The sequence below is a fragment of the Zalophus californianus genome, chromosome X (genome assembly GCF_009762305.2).
Source record: "Zalophus californianus isolate mZalCal1 chromosome X, mZalCal1.pri.v2, whole genome shotgun sequence".
Taxonomy (NCBI): domain Eukaryota; kingdom Metazoa; phylum Chordata; class Mammalia; order Carnivora; family Otariidae; genus Zalophus; species Zalophus californianus.
This window is the reverse complement of record NC_045612.1, coordinates 69614389-69634533: the sequence shown is the minus strand read 5'-3', so window position 1 is coordinate 69634533 and position 20145 is coordinate 69614389. Positions and strand designations below refer to the sequence as shown.

Below are 20145 nucleotides of genomic sequence, written 5' to 3'. Positions count from 1 at the left end.
CAGATAATTAGGATCTGTAAATTCAGGATTCAAAAAAAAAAAAAAAGCCAGTGTTACAGGCAATAGGAAAGACAAGATGCTGCAAGACCAGACAGTTGTGTGTACCAGCCCAGCTGATAAGATAGGGCTTTTAAAGCCCTTTCTTCTACTCAGTCTTAGAGTCCAAATTGAGCCAATCAAAAACTTGCCCATATTAGGATGAAAAATCAATAGCCTCTAAAGGTTAGATATTTGATTTTTACAAGAATTGAACAGGGAGCTATAGAAACTGCTTTTTTAATAAAGTATTATATTAGTAACTTTGTCAAAATTCCAAAAGTTTGTCTTCATCTGGAGATAGCTTCCTTTTTTTTTCCAGAGGCTTCAGTTCATAGAAGTCATTAGTCATGAAAACTTGTTTTGTTTCCAGTACTTGAAGTGTTTAAATTTCAGCCCATCCACCAGCAGCAAAAAAGGAATAGACTCATATCGCACTTATACTTTTATTTTGGCAACTTTCTCTGATCTAGATGATTCCTCTAGCTTCTGTGAAATGAAAAGCATATTAACATTTTACATTAATTTTTCATACATCCAGATACAGTACCCACAAAACAACACAAAGCAGATTCTTATCTCCTTTTACTTCTGATTTGAAATTTACCTAAACCTCTGGCAGTAAAGTTCAGCATTATAACATTAACAGCACAATGGCTGCATACCTGCTGGGGGTGCTAATGGAACTGCAGATAGACTATACAAATGGCTGACAGGAATTGTTCTAAGCCCTGGAAAGAGATTTAACCCTTTCAAATGGAGGAGAGAGCAACTAACAAAATAAATTTTTACTATCTTCAGCTCACCTAAAGCTCAAATTCTTGGGCCCTTTTCCCTACAACCTGGAAGACACAGCCAAAACAAAAGGCACAACCAGGGCTACATTTTCTTCCACTTAAGCAAGCACAGTCTATAGCAGCCAGAGAATCCAATGTGCCAACTTTCCTGAAGTTGACTTATTACTTTAAAATCCCATTGATAGGGGTACCTGGGTGGCTCAGTCATTAAGCGTCTGCCTTCAGCTCAGGTCATGATCCCAGGGCCCTGGGATTGAGCCCCACATTGTGCTCCCTGCTCAGCGGGGAGCCTGCTTCTCCCTCTCCCACTCCCCATGTTTGTGTTCACTCTCTCACTGTGTCTCTCTCTGTCAAATAAATAAACAAAATCTTTAAAAAATAAATAAATAAAATCCCATTGATAATTTTTACCTCTAATAATACATTGTGGGTCAGCTACCATTTCATAACACAGGTTATGAAATATACTCCATAACCACCCAGGCATCAGATTTTGTCATCCTTGACCCATTCCTCCTTATTTTTGTCAATTAACAACATGGCCATATTTTATTGAGTTTGAGTCATTACACTGATTTGGGGCTCACCAAGCCTACCCACACACTTGGTGATTCACTGAAAGGACTCATGTGACTCACATATAATCACACTCATGGCTAAGATTTATCACAGTGACAGAGAAAAGAAACACAGCCAAACCAGTGAGAGAAAAAGACACAAGTGGAATTGTCTTAGTCTGTTTGGGCTACTATAACAAAATACCATAGACAGGGTGGCTTATAAACAACATAAATTTATTTCTCATAGTTCTGGAGGATGGACATCTGAGATTAGAATACCAACATGGTTGGGTGAAAGCCCTCTTTCAGCTTGCAAAATTCTCATTGTATCCTTACATAGTGGAAGGAGCTAGGGAACTCTGTGGGATATTTTTCATAAAAGCACTACTCCCATTCATTAGTTCTTCACCTTCATGACCTGCTCACCTCTCAAAGGCCCCACCTTCTAACACCATCACATTGGGTGTTATGATTCCAAATTTAAATTTTGAGGGGACATAAACATTTAGACCATAACAATGGTGGGCACAGAGGCATTCTCCATGTTACTAATAAAACTCTAGACTTCCAGAAGGAAGATGCTTACCATAAATCACATGATTTGTATAAACAGCCTAGGAACAACAATGAGACAACTTTTTCAGTTTGAGAACATATTAGAGGTCAAGATCCTAGACACCAGGCAAGGGTCAAACCTGAAAGCTCTGAAGCATTTTCACATACGCTTTCCCCATTGCAGTGGTGGTCTCAAAGGGATGGTATCCCAAATTTTCATAATAGAACCATGGGCCCTGGCTCCAGAGAGAGTAGAGACAACCTTATTAACAAATTATTGTTTGTGTCTGTTCAAAACCATCTTAGAGCTACCTGAAGGACTAACATGAGATGCTCATCTCTGTTCTGTATAGCTGGAAACTCAAGTCAGAAAAGCATCAGGCACTGCTCAAAAACCCTGCAAGCTAAACTAACTACTTTCAGATACCTGAGATAAAAGATTATACTTGAAACACAATTGACCAGCTAAGGCCTAGGAACAAAAGCTGGGAAGAGTTCTTTGGGAAAAAGGAATATTCAAAAGCACCCATCTATACAGGGGAATTTAAAAGGCTACACAGATGCCTAAGGGAAGGAAGATTCACGGCCAGGGCAAGACATATGCTCAGAAAAGACCTGAGAATACCCTAAGCTTTCACTGTAGGCTAATCCCTAGGGTCACTACAAACCTAGCTAAGTGTTGAAGGAGTGCCTCACAAAAATGCAATCTGTAAAGACTTGGAAAGGTTTTGTTTACATACATATTTTTTTCCTTTCCAGCTTCTGGCATTCAAGAAATTCTCTGTCAAAACATACGCTGAACACAATCTAGGGACTAGAGAGTTCAGTGACCACAAATAACAATGAGTACAGTCTTCAAAACTAGGGAAGGTTATGAAGCAAACCCTTGGGAACGGGGAGAAACTGATTTCAGAGTTACCACTTCATAATACTCAAATATCCACTTTCATGAACAAAAGATCACAAAGCATACAAAGATGCAGAAGAGTATGGCCTATTCACAACAACAACAAAAAAGATAGAAACTTTCCCTAAAGATATCCAGACATTGGATTCACTAGATGAAGGCTTTAAAAAAACTTCCTTTAATATGTTCAAAGGAACATAAAACATAAACCAAGAACTACAGAAAATCAGGGAAATTATGTATGAACAAAATGAGATTATTTATAAAAAGATACATATTAGAAAAAGTCACTAGACACAAATTTTGGAGCTGAAAAGTAAAATAACTGAAAATAGAAGTTCACTAGAAGAGTTCAACAACAGATTTGAGTGAGCAGAAGAAAGGCTCAGTGAATACGAATGTAGAACCACTGAAAATATCAAGTCTAAAATCAGAAAGTAAAAAGATAGAAGAAAAGTGACCATAGCCTAACGGATGTATGGGAGAGCATAAAAGCAGGCCAATAGTATACATTATGGAAGTCTCAGAAGGGGAAGAGAGTGAAAGTAACAGAAAGAATATTTGAGGAAATAATGGCAGAAACTTTCCAAATATGATGAAAGTTATTAATCCACAAGTCTAAGAAGTTCAATGACCTTCAAATATACAAAAATTTAAATAGATCCCCAATAAGACATATTATAATCAAACTATTCAAAGCCAAAGCCAAACAGAGAAACTTGAAAGCAGCAACAGAGAAACAATTTATCATGCACAAGAGATCTTCAGTGCAATTAATGCCAATTTCCCATCAGGAACCATGGAGGCTAGAAGACAGTGGGATGGAATATTCAAAGTGTTGAAAGAAAAAATGTCAACCAAGAATTCTATATATCCCAAAACTATCTTTCAAAATTAGGGTGATATTAAGACAGCATCAGAAAAACAAAAGCGAAAGGAGTTTGATACCACTAGACCTTCTGACAAAACATGCTAAAGAGTCCTTCAAATTGAAATGAAAAGACATTAGATAGTAGCTCAATTCCATAGGAAGAAATGAAGATCTTGGTTAAAGGTAAATACACTGGCATAAGTAAAAGCCAATATTATTGTATTTTGGGTTTGGAATACATTTATTTCCTACAGGATTTAAAAGACAAATGAGTAAAAAATAATAATTTATGTTATTGGGCACAAAATGTTTAAAGATATAATTGTGATGAGAACAAAATAAAGGGAATGGGGACAGGGCTATATAGAAACAAAGTCTGTGTACACTATTAAGACTCTATCAATTTGAATTAGACTGTTATACATTTAGGATATTAAATCACAATGGAAACCACAGATTAAACATATAAAATATATAACATACCTGTAAATAAGATAATTAAAGTGGTTTACTACAAAAAAATTAAACACAATAGAAGGCAGAAATGAAGAAAATGAGAGAGAAAAAGCTATAAGTTAGGATAGAAAACAAAGAGAAAATGGCAGAAGTCCATCATTGTCTGTAATTACTGGAAATGTAAATGGATTTTACTGTCCAATCAAAAACAGAGAACTGCCAAATGGATAAATAAATATGATCCTACTATATGGTGTCTACACAGATTCATTTTTAGACCCAAAGACATAAATAGGTTGAAAGTGAATTGATGGAAAAAAGACATTCCGTTTAAATGGTAACCAGAAGAGAGCTGGGATGGCTATATGAATATCAGACAAAATAAACTTTAAGTCCAAAACTATTACAAGAGACATAGAAGGACATTGTATATTGATATGAAGTCAATATATCAAGAAGATAAAATAATTATAAATATATAAGTACCAAGCATCAGAATTACAAAATATATGAAGCAATAATTGAAGAGTTCAATACTCCACTTTCAATTATGACTAGAACAACCAAACAGAAGATCAATATGGAAATAGAAACCCTGAACAACTCTATAAAACAATGAGTTCTAAAAGACATATAAAGAAAACTATACTCAACAACAGCAGAAAACACATATTTCTCAAGTGCAGATAGAACATTCTTCAGGAAAAACCATATGTTAAACCACAGAACAAGTCTTAATAAATTTATAAGGACTAAAACCATAGAGTATCATTTCCAATCACAATGGAGATTGGAAAATTTGAAATCAATGAAAAAAGAAAAACTGGAAAATTTATGTAAATGTGAAAATTAAATAACACACTTTAAAAAAATCAATTGGTCAAAGAAGAAATCACAAGAAAATTAGAAAATACTTAAATAGATGAATGAAAATGAAACCTCAAAATACAAACTTATAGGATGCAGCAAAAGCAGTACTCTGTAGTAAATTTAGAGCTGTAACAGTTTATATTAAAAAAGAAGTGGGGTGCCTGGGTGGCTCAGTCAGTTAGGCATCTGCCTTCAGCTCAGGTCATGATCCCAGGGTCCTGGGATCGAGCCCCACATCAGAGTTCCCTGCTCAGTGGGGAGCCTGCTTCTTCCTCTCCCTCTGTACTTCCCTCTGTTCATGCTCACTCGCTCTCTCTCATGCTCTCTCTCTAATAAATAAATAAAATCTTTTTAAAAAAAAGAAAGGTCTCAAATCATTAACTTCATTTTACAACTTGAGGAACTCTCAAAAGAAGAGTCAAGTAAACCCAAAACTAGCAGAAGCAAGGAAATAATAAAGATTAGAGATAACGTATAGAAAATCAATAGAATCAACAAAACCAAAAGTTGGAGGAGAAAGATCCAGATCATAGCATAGGAAAATATTAAGCTCACCTCCTCCCAGAGATACAACAAATCTACAACTATATATGGAATAATTCCCTCTGAAGGGGACCTAAAAACTGGACAAACAAAGCCTCCACAAGGGACAGCACCAAGATGGTTAGAAGAGGCAAAGATACGGTCTTGAAAAGGAAAAAGTCACACATTTTAGACACAGCATTCCATGGTAAGGAAGTATCTCAAAGGTATGAGAGATTCGAGTTCCACATCAGGCAAACCCATAGATCTTGGACAGAAGAGACAACGCCCCAAATATCTGGTTTTGAAAACCCATAGGAAACACATCCAGGAAAACTATACAACTGTGGGGAAAAGAAAATCTGCTCTTAGGGGGCGCCTGGGTGGCTTAGTTGGTTAAGCGACTGCCTTCGGCTCAGGTCATGATCCTGGAGTCCCGGGATTCAGTCCCGCATCGGGCTCCCTGCTCAGCGGGGAGTCTACTTCTCCCTCTGACCCTCCCCCTCTCATGTGCTCTCTCTCATTCTCGCTCTCTCAAATAAATAAATAAATAAATAATCTTAAAAAAAAATCTGCTCTTAAAAGGTTGTGTGCAGACTCACTTGATGCAGAAACCAGTGCTAAAATACCACATGGAAAAGGACATAGAACATAGGTGAAGGAGACCAACTACTTAATCTGGGAGTGCCTGCTGGAGAGGCAGGAGACAGCAGAGACCCTCCCCAGGGACTTGAGACAGTGGTGGCAGCCACTTTTGCAATCACATTCTGTTCTGTTGATCTCAGCACTGGTGGGCACCATTTTGGAATCATTCCTCTAGACTGTTAATGCCAACGGTCATGCTCCATTTGGAGCCCTGCATAACACTGCACCTCAGCTGGACCTCACAACCAACAAGAAAATGAATCCACTCACCAGCATGCCCACAGTATTGGTCAGGCCTTGTGGACAGCTGGCTGGGCTTATACCCACTCAACAGCACAGCAGCTGAAGTCATGAACAGGCCTTGAGGCCAGCCAGGCTGGGGTTGCTGAGCCTGCCCACCAGAGTGCCTACCGCAGTCACGACCCCACCACAACAGAAGGGTGCATACAGCCTCCATAGGGGACACCTCTGGAGCACCTGGATTGGGTGGTAACGGGGACTGTACTCCTGGGCTCCAAAGAATATCTCATACATAAGGCCACTTCTTCAAGACTGGGACATGTAATAGAACTACCTAATACATAGAAATGAACACAGTTAGCAAAATAAGGAGACAGAAAAATACGTTCCAAATGAAAGAACAAGGGAAAAAAACTCAGAAAAAAAGTAAAATAGAGATAAGCAATCTATGCAATGGTGAAAAGATGCTTACCAAACTTGGGAGAAAAAAATGGATAAGCACAGTAAGAACTTCAACAAGAGAAAGTATAAGAAGTTCCCATAAGAGCTGAAAAACACAATAATAACAGAAATGAAAAATACACTAGGGGAAGTGAAAAGCAGATTAGATGACACAGAAGAATGGATCAACAATCTGAAAGACACCATAGTGGAAATCAACCAAACTGAACAGCAAAAAGAAAAAAAAAGAATTTTTAAAAATCAGGATAGTTTAAGGGACATGTGAAACAAAACAAGCCTACCAGCATTCATATGGTCCCAAAAAAAAAAGAAGAAAGAGAAAGGGTCAGATAACTTACTTAAAAAATAGCTAAAAAATATTCATAACCTGGTAAATGAAGCAGACAGAAATCAGAGTCCCAAACAAGATGAACCCAAAGAAATCCACACCAAGACACATTATAATTAGAATGTCAAATAGTAAAAATAAAGAGAGACTATAAAAGCAGGAAGATAAAAACAATTTGCTATATACAAAGGTATCTCCATAAGACTCTCAGCTGTTTTTTCAGCAGAAACTCTGCAAGTCAGAAAAGAGGGGCATGAGATATTCCAAGTGCTGAAACACAAAAATGTATACAGCCAAGAATTCTCTACCCTGCAATGTTATTATTCAGAATTGTAGGGAAGATAGAGTTTTCCAGACAAGCAAAACCTTAAAGGAGTTCAACACCACTAAACTGACTTTATAAGAAATATTGAGGAAACTTACTTAAGTGGAAAAGAATAGGTTATAAGTAGAAATAATAAAATATATGAAAGAAAAATATCTCTGGTAAAGGCAAATATAGTAAAGATAGTGGATCAACCACTTATAAAACTAGTATGAAGATTAAAATGCAAAATTAGTAAAATCAAGTATATCTACAATAATTAGTTAAGGGGTATACAAAAAGGTGTAAAACATGACATCAAAAATATAAAGCATAGTGAGAAGGAATAAAGATGTAGTGCCTTTGGAATGCATTCAAACTTAAGTAACTGCCAACTAAAAATAGACTGCTATATACATAGTTTGTTGCATATGAACCTCATGGTAAACACAAACCAAAAATATATAATAGATACACAAACACAAAGAGAAAGGAATCCAAACATAACAATAAAGAAAGTCATCATTAACAAGAGAAGTGAGAAAGAGAAGAAGAAAGGAATGGAGAACTATAAAAATAACAGAAAACAATTAACAAAATGGCAATAAATATATGCCTAACAATAATTACTTTAAATGTAAGTGGACTAAATGTTCCAATCAAATGACATAGGGTAGTTAAATGGATGAAAAAATAAAATCTAAATGCTGCCTACAAGAGACTCACTTCCAATCTAAAGACACACAACAACTGAGAATGAAGGAATGGAAAAAGATATTTCATGCAAATGGAAACAAAAAGAAAGCTGGAGGAGGAATACTTATATCAGACAAAATATATAGAAAACTAAGGCTGCAATAAGAGGCAGATAAGGGCATTACATAATGATAAAGGGATTAATCCAACAAGAAGATTGCAGAAGTACAATAATAATAGGGGACTTTAACACCCCACTTACATCAATGGATAGACCATCAATACAGAAAATTAATAAGGAAATACTGGCCTTAAATGACACATAAAACCAGATGGACTTAATATATATGGAACAATCTGTCCAAAAACAGCAGAATACACATTCTTCTCAAGGGCACATGGAAAATTCTCCAAGACAGATCATATGTCAGGCCACAAAACAAGTCTCAATGAATTTAAGAAGACTGAAATCTTATCAAGCATCTTTCTGACCACAGCTGTATGAAATTTGACTTCAATTACAAGAAGAAAACTGGAAAAAAAAATACGAGACAGGTGAAAATGAAAACACAACATTCCAAAATCTATGGGACACAGCAAAAGCAGTCTTAAGAGGGAAGTTTGTACCAATATAGGCCTACCTCAAGAAATAAAAAAAGTCCCAAATAAACAATCTAAACTTACACTAAAGGAACTAGAAAAAGAAGAACAAAAGCCTAAGTTTAGTAGAAGGAAGGAAATAATAAAGATCAGAACAGGAATTAAAAAAATAGAGACAAGGGGCACCTGGGTGGCTCAGTCGGTTAGGCATCTGCCTTCAGCTCAGGTCATGATCCCAGGGTCTTGGGATTGAGCCCCCACATCAGGCTCTCTGCTGAGCAGGAGCCTGCTTCTCCCTCTCCCTGCTGCTCCCCCTGCTTGTACTCTCTCTCTGTCAAATAATTAAATAAAATCTTTTTAAAAATAAAACAAAATAGAGACAAAAAAAATAGAAAAGTTCAAAGAAACTAAAACCTGGTCCTTTGAAAAAAAAGGATAAAATTTTAGCCAGACTAATCAAGGAAAAATAAAGAGCCTAAATAAATAAAATGAAAAATGAAAAAGTAGTTACAACTGATACCCCAGAATACAAAAAAATTATAAGACAATAATACAAATGATTATATGCCAACTAATTGGACAACTTAGAAGAAACAGATTAATTGCATAGAAACATATAATCTTCTAAGACTAAATCATGAAGAAATAGAATATCTGAACAGACTAATTACTAGTAATGAAATTGAACCAGTAATCAAAAACCTCCCAACAAACCAAAGGCAAGGACCAGATGGCATCACAGGCAAATTCTACCAAACATTTAAAGAAGACTGAATACCTATCATTCTCAAACTATTCCAAAATATTGGAGAGAAAGGGACATTTCCAAACTTATTCTTCAAGGCTGGCAATACCCTGTCCAAATCCAGACAAAGACACTACAAAAGAAGACAATTACAGGCCAACATCCCTCTTGAACATAAATGTGAAAATCCTCAACAAAATATTAGCAAACCAAATTCAACAATACATTAAAAAGATCACATAATATGATCAAGTGCAATTTATTCCAGGGATGCAAGGATAGTTCGACATCCACAAATCAATTGATGTGATACACCACATTAACAAAACAAAGGATAAAAATCATATGGTCATCTCAGCAGATGCATAAAAAGTATTTGACAAAATTCAACATCCACTTCTGATAAAAACTCCTAACAAAGTGGATATAGAAGGAATGATATAGAGGGACTGTACCTCAATATAATAAAGGTCATGTATGATAAAACAATAGCTAACATAAAGCTAAAGCTTTTCCTCTAAGATCAGGAATAAGACAAGTATGCCCACTCTTGCCACTTTTTTTTAACATAGTATTGGAAGTCCTGGCAATAGCAGTTAGGCCAGAAAGAGAAATAAAAGTCATTCATATTGGAAAGGAATTAGTAAAACTAGAAGAAAAAAAGAAGTAAAACTGGCCCTATTTCCAGATGACATGACACTATATGTAAAAAACACTAAGGCATCTACTAAAAAACTATTAGAATAAGTGAATCCTGTAAAGTCGCAAAATACAAATTAAGTAATTAAATATGCAAAAATCTGTTGCTTTTCTATGCAATAATAATGATCTATCAAAAACAATCCAATTTATGATTACATCAGAAATAAAATACCTAGGAATCAATTTAACCAAGGTAAAAGACTTGTACTCTGGAAACTAAGGTAGAAGACTTGTACTCTGGAAACTAAGACACTGATGAAAGAAATTGAGGATGACACAACAAGTAAATGGAAAGATAAACCATGCTCATAGATTGGAAAAATTAGTATTATTAAAATGTCCATACTACCCAAAGCAATCTACAGATTCAATGCAAGACCTACCAAAATACCAATGGCAGTTTTCACAGAACTAGAACAAGTAATCCTAAAATTTGTATGCAACCACACAAGACCCAAAGAGACAAAGCAACCTTCAGAAAAATGCTGTATTATGTTCCCAGATTATTTTCTTACATCATGTGCTAAAATAAACATAATTTTAAAGACTTAAATGCCAAACCTGAAACCATAAACGTCATAGAAGAAAACATAGAAAATTACCTCTTTGACATCAGTCTTAGTGATACTTTTTAATGTCTCCTCAGGAAAGTACAACAAAAGCAACAATAAACAAACGGGACTACATCACACTAGAAAGCTTTTGCAGAGAAAAAAAACTTAAAGAAAAATAAAAAGACAACCTAATGAATGAGAGAAGATGTTCACAGATGATATATCTGGTAAGGGGTTAATATCAAAAATATATGAAGAATTCATATAACGCAGTATCAAAAAATCATCCAATCCAATTTTTTTTAAAAAAAAATGGGCACTAGATCTGAAGAGACATTTTCCCAAATAATCATAGATATGGCCAACAGGTACATGTAAAAATGCTCAACATCACTAATCATCAGGGAAATACAAATCAAAACTAAAATGAGAAATAACCTCATACCTGCCAGATTGGTTATTAAGAAAAAGATAAGCAATAACAAGTATTGGTGAGGATATAGAGAAAAGGGAACCTGTGCATTGTTTTTGGGAATGTAAACTGGTGTAGCAACTATGGAAAATAGAATGAATGTTCCTCAAAAAATTAAAAATTAAAAAACTACCATACAATCCAGCAAGTCCACTTCTAGATATTGTAGAAAACAAAAACACTAATTCAAAAAGACATATGCACCCCTTTGTTCATCACAGCATTATTTATAATAGTTATGATATGGAAGCAACCTAAATGTCCATTGGCAGATGAATGGATAAAGAAGATGTGGTATAGATATATGACAGAATATTACTCAGCCATAAAATGGAATGAAACCTTGTTGTTTGTGACAACATGGATGGACCTAGAGGGTATTATGTTAAGTGACATAAGTCAGACAAAGACAAATACCACATGATTTCACTTATACATGGAATTTAAAAGACAGAACAAACAAAATGAAACAGAAACAGACTCATAGATATAGAGAAGAAACTAACATTTGCCAGAAGAGGAGAGAGAGGAGATGGATGATATAGGTGAAAGGAGTAAAAGGTACAATCTTCCAGTTAGAAAGTCAATATGACATGGGATATGATCCATAGCAAAGAAAATATCGTCAATAATATCCTAACAATTTTGTATTTTGATGGATGATAACTACACTTATTATGGTGACCATTTCATAATGTATATAAACACTGAATCACTATTGTTGGACACCTGAAACTAATGCAATACTGTATGTCAATTATTCTTTAATGAGAGCCAACTTGTTTCTTGGAAAAGATAAACAAAATTGACAAACCTTTAGGTAGACTGACCACATTTAAAAAAAAGAATTAAATGAGAAATAAAGTGGGGACTTCACTACTAATTATATAGAAATATACTAATTATAAGAAAGTATGATTAGCAATTATACACCAACAAATTAAATAAACTAGATGAAATGGACAAATTCCTAGGAACAAATAAATTACCTAACCTGACTCAAAAAGAAATACAAAACTCAATAGAGTTCAGTAATTATACCTCACCAAACAAAGAAAACTCCATGGCCAGATGGCTTCACTGGTGATTTCTACCACTATATTCTAAGAAAAACTAAAACCAACTCTCAAACAACTCTTAGGAAAAAAAAAAGTAGAGGAGGAAAGACCACTTGCTAACTCCAAGAGGTCAGCATTACCTGTTAACAAAGTCAAATAAAGACATGAAAAGATATTATAGGCAAATATCCTTCAACAAGATACTAACAAACAAATTAAACAACATATGGAAAGTTTATATACCATGACCAAGTAGGATTTAACTGATGAATGCCATGGTGGTTCACCATCAGAAAATCAATCAAAGCATTGTGGTCTGAAAACATACAAGGAATAATCTCAATCTTTTTGTACCAGTTGAGACCTGATTTGTGACCCAGTATGTGATCAATTTTGGAGTATGTTCCAAGTGCATTTGAGAAGAATGTGTATTCTGCTGCTTTAGGATGAAATACTCTGAATATATCTGTTAAGTCCATCTGGCCCAGTGTGTCATTAAAAGCCCTTGTTTCCTTGTTAATCTACTTACATGATCTGTCCATTCCTTAAATTTGTATGGAACCAGAAAAGACCCCGAATAACCAAAGGAATGTTGAAAAAGAAAACCAAACCTGGAGGCATCACAATTCCAGACTTCAAGCTGTATTACAAAGCTGTAATCATCAAGACAGTACGGTACTGGCACAAAAACAGACACATAAATCAGTGGAACAGAATAGAGAACCCAGAAATGGACCCTCAACTTCATGGTCAACTAATCTTTGACAAAGCAGGAAAGGATATCCAATGGAAAAAAGACAGTCTCTTCAACAAATGGTTTTGGGAAAATTGGACAGCCACATAACAGAAGAATGAAACTGGACCACTTTCTTACACCCATACACAAAAACAAACTCAAAATGGATGAAAGACCTAAATATGAGACAGGAATCCATCAAAATCGTAGAGAATAACACAGGCAGAAACCTCTTTGACCTCAGCCACATCCTAGAGAAGAATACAGGCAGCAACCTCTTTGACCTCATCTACAGCAATTTCTTGCTAGACATGTCTCCAAAGGCAAGAGAAACAAAAGCAAAAATAAACTATTAGGACTTCATCAAGATAAAAAGTTTTTGCACAGCAAAAGAAACAGTCAAAAAGATTAAAAGGCAACCTACAGAATGGGAGAAGATATTTGCAAATATCATATCAGATAAAGGGCTAGTATCCAAAATCTATAAAGAACTTATCAAACTCAACCACCAAAAAGCAAATAATCCAGTCAAGAAATGGGCAGAAGACATGAACAGACATTTCTCCAAAGAAGGCAAGCAAATGGCCAAAAGACACATGAAAAAATGCTCAACATCATTCGGCATCAGGGAAATACAAATCAAAACCACAATGAGATACTACCTCACACCAGACAGAATGGCTAAAAAGTCAGGAAACAACAGATGTTGGCAAGGATGAGGAGAAAGGGGAACCCTCTTAACTGTTGGCGGGAATGCAGATTCGTGCAGCCACTCTGGAAAACAGTATGGAGGTTCCCAAAAAAGTTAAAAATAGAGCAACCCTACAACCCAGCAATTGCACTGCTAGATATTTAGCCAAAGGATACAAACATAGTGATTTGAAGGGGCACATGCACTCCAGTGTTTATAGCAGCAATGTTGACAATAGCCAAACTATGAAAAGAGCCCAGATATCCATCAACTGATGAATGGATAAAGATGTGGTGTGTATACACACACAATGGAATATTACTCAGCCATCAAAAAGAATGAAATCTTGTCATTTGTAATGACATGGATGGAACTAGAAGGTATTATGCTAAGTGAAATCAGTCACAGAAAGATAAATACCATATGATTTCACTCATATGTGGAATTTAAGAAACAAAACAGATGAACATAGCAGAAGGAAAGGAAAAATAAAATAAGACGAAAATTGAGAGGGAGGCAAACCATGAGATGCTAAACTCTAGGGTTTCTGGAGGGGAGGTCGGTGGGGGGAAGGGATAATTGGGTGATGGCCATAAGAAGGGCACTTGATGTAATGAGCACTGGGTGTTATATGCAAGTGATGAATTACTAAATTCTACCTCTGAAAATAATAAAAAATAAACAAAATAAACTTAACCAAGGAGTTGAGAGATTTGTACACTGTAAACTATAAAACATTTCTAAAAGAATTAAAGACAGAAATAAATGGAAGGACATCCCATATTCACAGATTGGAAGAATCAATATTGTTAAGATATAAATACTACCCAAAGCAATCTACAGATTTAATGTAATCCCTGTCAAAATCCCAACTACAATTTTGTAGAAATAGAAAAATTCATCCTAAAATTCATATGTAATCTCAAGGGATCTTAAGTAGGCCAACAATCTTGAAAATGAAGAACACTTTTGGAGGACTCATACTTCCTGATACCAAAATTTATTATGAAGCTAGAGTAATCAAAACAGTGTGAAAATGGCATAAAGACAGACATATAGACCAATAAAATAAAATAAAGAGCTCAAAAATACACCTTTGTAAAAATGGTCAAATTTTTCAAATGCTGAAATCATTCAATTGAGAAAGGACAGTCTTCAACAAATGGTATTGGAAAAATTGGATATCCACATGAGAAAGAATAAAGTTGGACCCATATCTTACATCATATACAAAAATTAACACAAAATGGATCAAATACCTAAGTGTAAAAGCTAAAATCCTAAAGTTTGTAGAAGAAAATATAAGGGAAAAGCCACATGACATTGGCTTTGGCAAGGATTTCTTGGCTATGACACCAAATGCACAAGGAAAAAAAGAATATGTAAATAAATTGGATTTCATCAAAATTTAAAATTTTTGTGCATTAAGAATGCCATCAATAGAGTTAAAAGGCAATCCATGGAATGGGAGAAAATATTTGCAAATTATAGATCTGGGGTAAGGGATTAATATACAGAATATACAAAGAACTCCTACAACAACTACCCAATGCAAAAATGGGCAAAGGATTTAAATAAACATTTCTCCAAAGAAGATATACAAATGGTAATGAAGTATATGAAAAGATTCTCAACATCACTAATCATTAGGTAAATTCATATCAAAACCACAGTGAAATACCACTTCACACATTATAATGGCTATTATTTTTAAAAAGCACAGAAAATAATAGGTATTGGTGAGGATGTAGAGAAACTGAAACCCTCATTAAATGGTACAACCACAGTGGAATTGAGGGGTATTCTAAAAAGTACCTGACTGATTCTCCTCCTCAAAACTGTCAAGGTCATCAAAAAACAAAAACACCTGCACATTGAACCTAACCAGGTTGACTGTCTGCTAAAATATAAGATTTAAATAGGAACCAGTGTCTCATAACATAATACTAGAAATGTCCAGGGTATAATAAAAAACCATTCATCATATCAAGAACCAGAAAAATCACAACTTGAATGAGTAAAAACAATCAACATATGCCAACATCAACATGACTCAGATATTGTAATTATCTGGTAAGTATTTGAAAGCAATTATGATTAAATGCTTCAACAAGGAATTATGAAGACTCTTGAAACAAATGAATATGGGAAAATCTCAGCAAAGAAATAGAAGTTATAAAAATGAACCAAATAGAAATAAAGTTGAAAAAATAAAATAAATAAAACAAATACACTGGATGGGTTCAACAGCAAAATGCATATGACAGGAAAGAATCAGTGAACTTGAACACATAAATAGAATTGACCCTATTTGAACAACAAAGAGAAAATAGACTGAAGAAAAATGAACAGAACCATGACATCTATAACAATAATAAAAGATCTAACATCATATCATTCAGGCTCCAGAAAAAGAGGAGAAAGGGTGTGGAACTGAAAAAAAATATTCAAGGAAATAAAAGCTGAAAATTTCCAAAATCTGTCAAAAAGCATAAACCTACAGGGCTCATGTAACTCTGTTCTATTTTTGTACCTGCCTGTGAGTCTCTCATTATTTCAAATAAAAAATTTTAAAAAAGAGAAAATGACAAAAGAAAATGACCTCAAATCCTCTTGTTTGTGATCACCTCAGGGATATAAAGCTATAAAAGAGTAGCTATAATTTATTAAACCCTTACTATGTACCAAACCAATCTTATGATTTTATTTCTCCATGACAATCCTAAGAAGTGAAAATGATTATTATAATAATAACCACCTAATGTTTTAGAGCTTGCTATGTGCCAGACATTGTGCTAAGTGCTGGATAGTCATTATCACAATGAATCATCAAAAGAATCTTATGACCTAGGCACTACTAATTATCTCCATCGTATAGATATGGAAACTGGTGACTCAGATCACAAGTTCCACAATAGGAACAAGAACCAAGATTTAAAACTTGAGGTTTAAAACAGCAATAAATTTAAATTAAACCCATGCAAGAATAGGTCAGATTAGCAAAGTCTAAACTATAGAATATTTAAAGGAAAATGAGATTTCATTCCTGTAATACTTTTACATTGTTAAACTACAGTAGGGAGTTTTCTAAAAAACCTTCAGCCTAGCTGTTACCATATATTCTAAATCAATGAGGTAACACATCTGACAAAGGAATATGTTAATATCTATTCCTATGCTAGTACCAAGCAGCTTTAATATGGGTAGAGGCATTTTGATATTAAGCAAACTAGCAATACATTCATCATCAGTTTCACTGAAGGCAGCATAGCGTGATGAAGAGCATGAGCAATGAGATCAGATATGAACTCTTGCACCACTAACTGAATGGTAGTGGCAAATCACGTCTATATCTCAGATTTCTCATCTGAAAAATGGAGATAACCACCCTGATCCAAACTCTAGTGAGAACGTAATTCTGAAATGTTCTAAAATACCACATTAACATACAGAAAGAGTATGTAAATTTAATACTTGACCATGAAATGCAAATATCTTAAATTGGCTAATATGTATCTTAGTAAGTATAAGCACCTTTTCAATTCCTCTAAGCTGTAAAATAGAAAGTACCTCATCACAGTGAGAAAGGGAACTCATCACAAACCACTCACTCTTCCCTTATCCACAGGACTCCTGGCAAACTCTAGGTGATATTTTGGACAACAAAGATTATGGTGTAAATATCATTTCTACTTGTTACTGAAATATTCTGCATTAAAACATGCACATACATGCACAGATGCAAGCATGCACATACATAGACACAATGTCAATATTTATTACCTCCTTTCACCTTGATAGCTGATGTAGAAATATCAAATGATAAAACACTCCATACTGGTTCCACCTGTTGTGAATCCTTCTGACCATGAGCTTCCTCTCACTCTGGATCATCCAGCTGTGTGTGTGTGTGTGTCTGTGTGTGTGTATGAAAGAGTCTGAGAGCATGTTAATGTGAAATAGAAAATGTAAAAATACAGCCATCTTTCACCATTTTCATGAAATTGCCTTGTGAAATTTTAATTTCAACACCAATCTTACCAAATAAGACTGGTTGGAAAGGTTTTTTCTCACGTCAAGTGATACAATCGATTGGAATGCTGAACCTTTTGTATGTTTAAATTAATACACAGATTCTGCACTTTACAGAAGCAGTGAATCGCAAACAGATGATTAACATATTACAGACTGATTTCTTCTACCAAATACGCCTACACTAGTATTGACATTGAAGTATTCAGTAGGTGTCAGAACCAGTAATACTCCTTTATACACACTACTTCTTGTATAGATGTACATACCTGTATTTATATACGCTTGACCCAAATCTGTCCTGGGCCCAAGGTGCCATTGTACTTCATCAACCAAAAGGATATCTATTCTGAAGGTATTTGAAATCAAAACCTCCCATACTGTCCAATTCTGGGACTCTCCTCTTGTCATCCACTTAAGTTTCCCTTTCCCCCAGGTGTGGGTCAGATCAAATGTTAACCACGCCAGGACCCTCCCTCCACGCTGCCACCTATCATTGCCTTCCCTCTGGGTACCTTCGCTTTAGCAGACAGACAAGTCGACCTTGACTTCAACGTGGAAGAACGCGCCTCCATTCCCGACCTCCTTCAAAGCCACAGACAGCACCCCAACCCGGGTATGCCTCGGCCAGAACTGCCTTTCTTCTTACCGGCACAGGCACTATTACACACACAATATGGTTTCGTAAACCAACGGAGCCGGGAAGACGACTCACCCATTCCTTTTGACCAGCATGCGCGCACACGCGCGCGCGCGCACATACGCACGCACGCACGACCGCGCGCACAAAGGCCGAAGAGGAGACATACAGTAGCGGCCTCCATGATGATTAAGCCCTGTCTCCCCCGCCCCCATGTGCTCTCGCACACGCCCTGATAGAGAAGTTTCACCGGGGCTAGGGTCCTTTATGACAAATGACCATTCCCCCCTAACTTCCTTCCCACTTTACCCCATCCCATGCGGGACCGCACGTGAACACACACATGCGCGCGCGCACACACAAACCTCTGCAGAGCCAGAAGTGAGGAGGTGTGTGCACATGCAGAATGTAGGGCAGTGATTACCCGTTGGCTGCATGATCTGCAGAGTTTTTATTGTCTTAAAACACCCTGAGAACAGGTCAACAGATGGATCATTAGAGTAGTTTTAAAAAAACAGGCTGAGATTGTTTACTTTGGGACATTCTTTTCTCTTTTACTTGAAAACCTGCATTATTTGGCAAAAAAAAATTTCAGAGAAAATATATTTCAGAAATGTGTTCCATGTAAACTTATTCTTTATAATTATTTTTTAAAGATTATATGCTTTAAAATAATAAGCTACACATTGCACATATCTGTGTAACTAAAAAATAAAATCTGTTATGTACCTATGGATGATATATAATTTCATGATTCTTATTTTCTGTATTCTATTTTTCTCTGGTTTCCAAATATTTTAATTTAATAATGCACCATTGGCCAGTGAACAAATGGCCTGTGGTGAGTGTTGAGTTTGGTGTACACAGCTACGAAGATAATGAATGCATTCAGTGGTGAGGAAGTAACACCATAGTCACTATATTTTCCTCATCATTAACCAGGCTTGTCAGTATCTTAAGTACTGCTGCTAAATTTGCCACTTAGCTTCCTTAATACTTGCAGAAATCCTGGAGATTTTGTTATTAAAATGCAGAGTATATTCTTTCACTTTTTGTAAATTAGAAAACAAATTACAAGGACAATTATTAAGAATTTAATAAAAATTTACTGCACCTTTACTGTATACCAGTTTTGAATATTTCACAGATATAAACTTAGTAATAAAATAACATAGATACACCTATACAGCACTCCCTATGTGCCATGCATATTTCAAGCACTTGATATAAATCAATTAAATCTTCATAATAATCTATGAGGTAGATATGCAATTATTATATTTTTACAGATATGAAAACTAAGACATATAAAGTAACTTGTACAAGGTCACCCGACTAATAAGTTACAAAATTTGGATTTGAACTTAAGCAGCCTGGCTTCAAAGACTAACCACTCTACTATATGATATATAATACTAAATACTACAATTTACACTATAAATTATGTACCCAAAAAATGAATTTTATTGTATTTAGGTATTTCAGTATATTCCCGGGAAATACCAAACTTCTAACAAGGCCCGATAGCCACCTCAACAACCCTTTCAGGACTGTATAAATGATACATTTTTTTAAGAACAATTATAAAAATATTAAGGTAAAAATCCTATTCTTAGTCACACTTGGGCACTAAATCCTAGTATGTGGGCTGAAACTTATGGCCTAC

At 35.4% G+C, this 20145-nt stretch overlaps 1 protein-coding gene across 3 annotated transcripts in view; it reads right to left on the bottom strand.

The window, feature by feature from the left end:
- LOC118356575 (doublesex- and mab-3-related transcription factor C2-like) overlaps nucleotides 1–18513 on the bottom strand; it is a 341912-nt gene extending 323399 nt beyond the window's left edge. For all 3 annotated transcript variants that reach the window (XR_004819848.1, XR_004819850.1, XM_035725775.1), the window contains exon 1: nucleotides 18355–18513. The gene's annotated coding sequence lies outside the window, so the exon portion shown is untranslated. The remainder of the gene's footprint in view (nucleotides 1–18354) is intronic.
- Between the last annotated feature and the right edge of the window lie 1632 nt (nucleotides 18514–20145).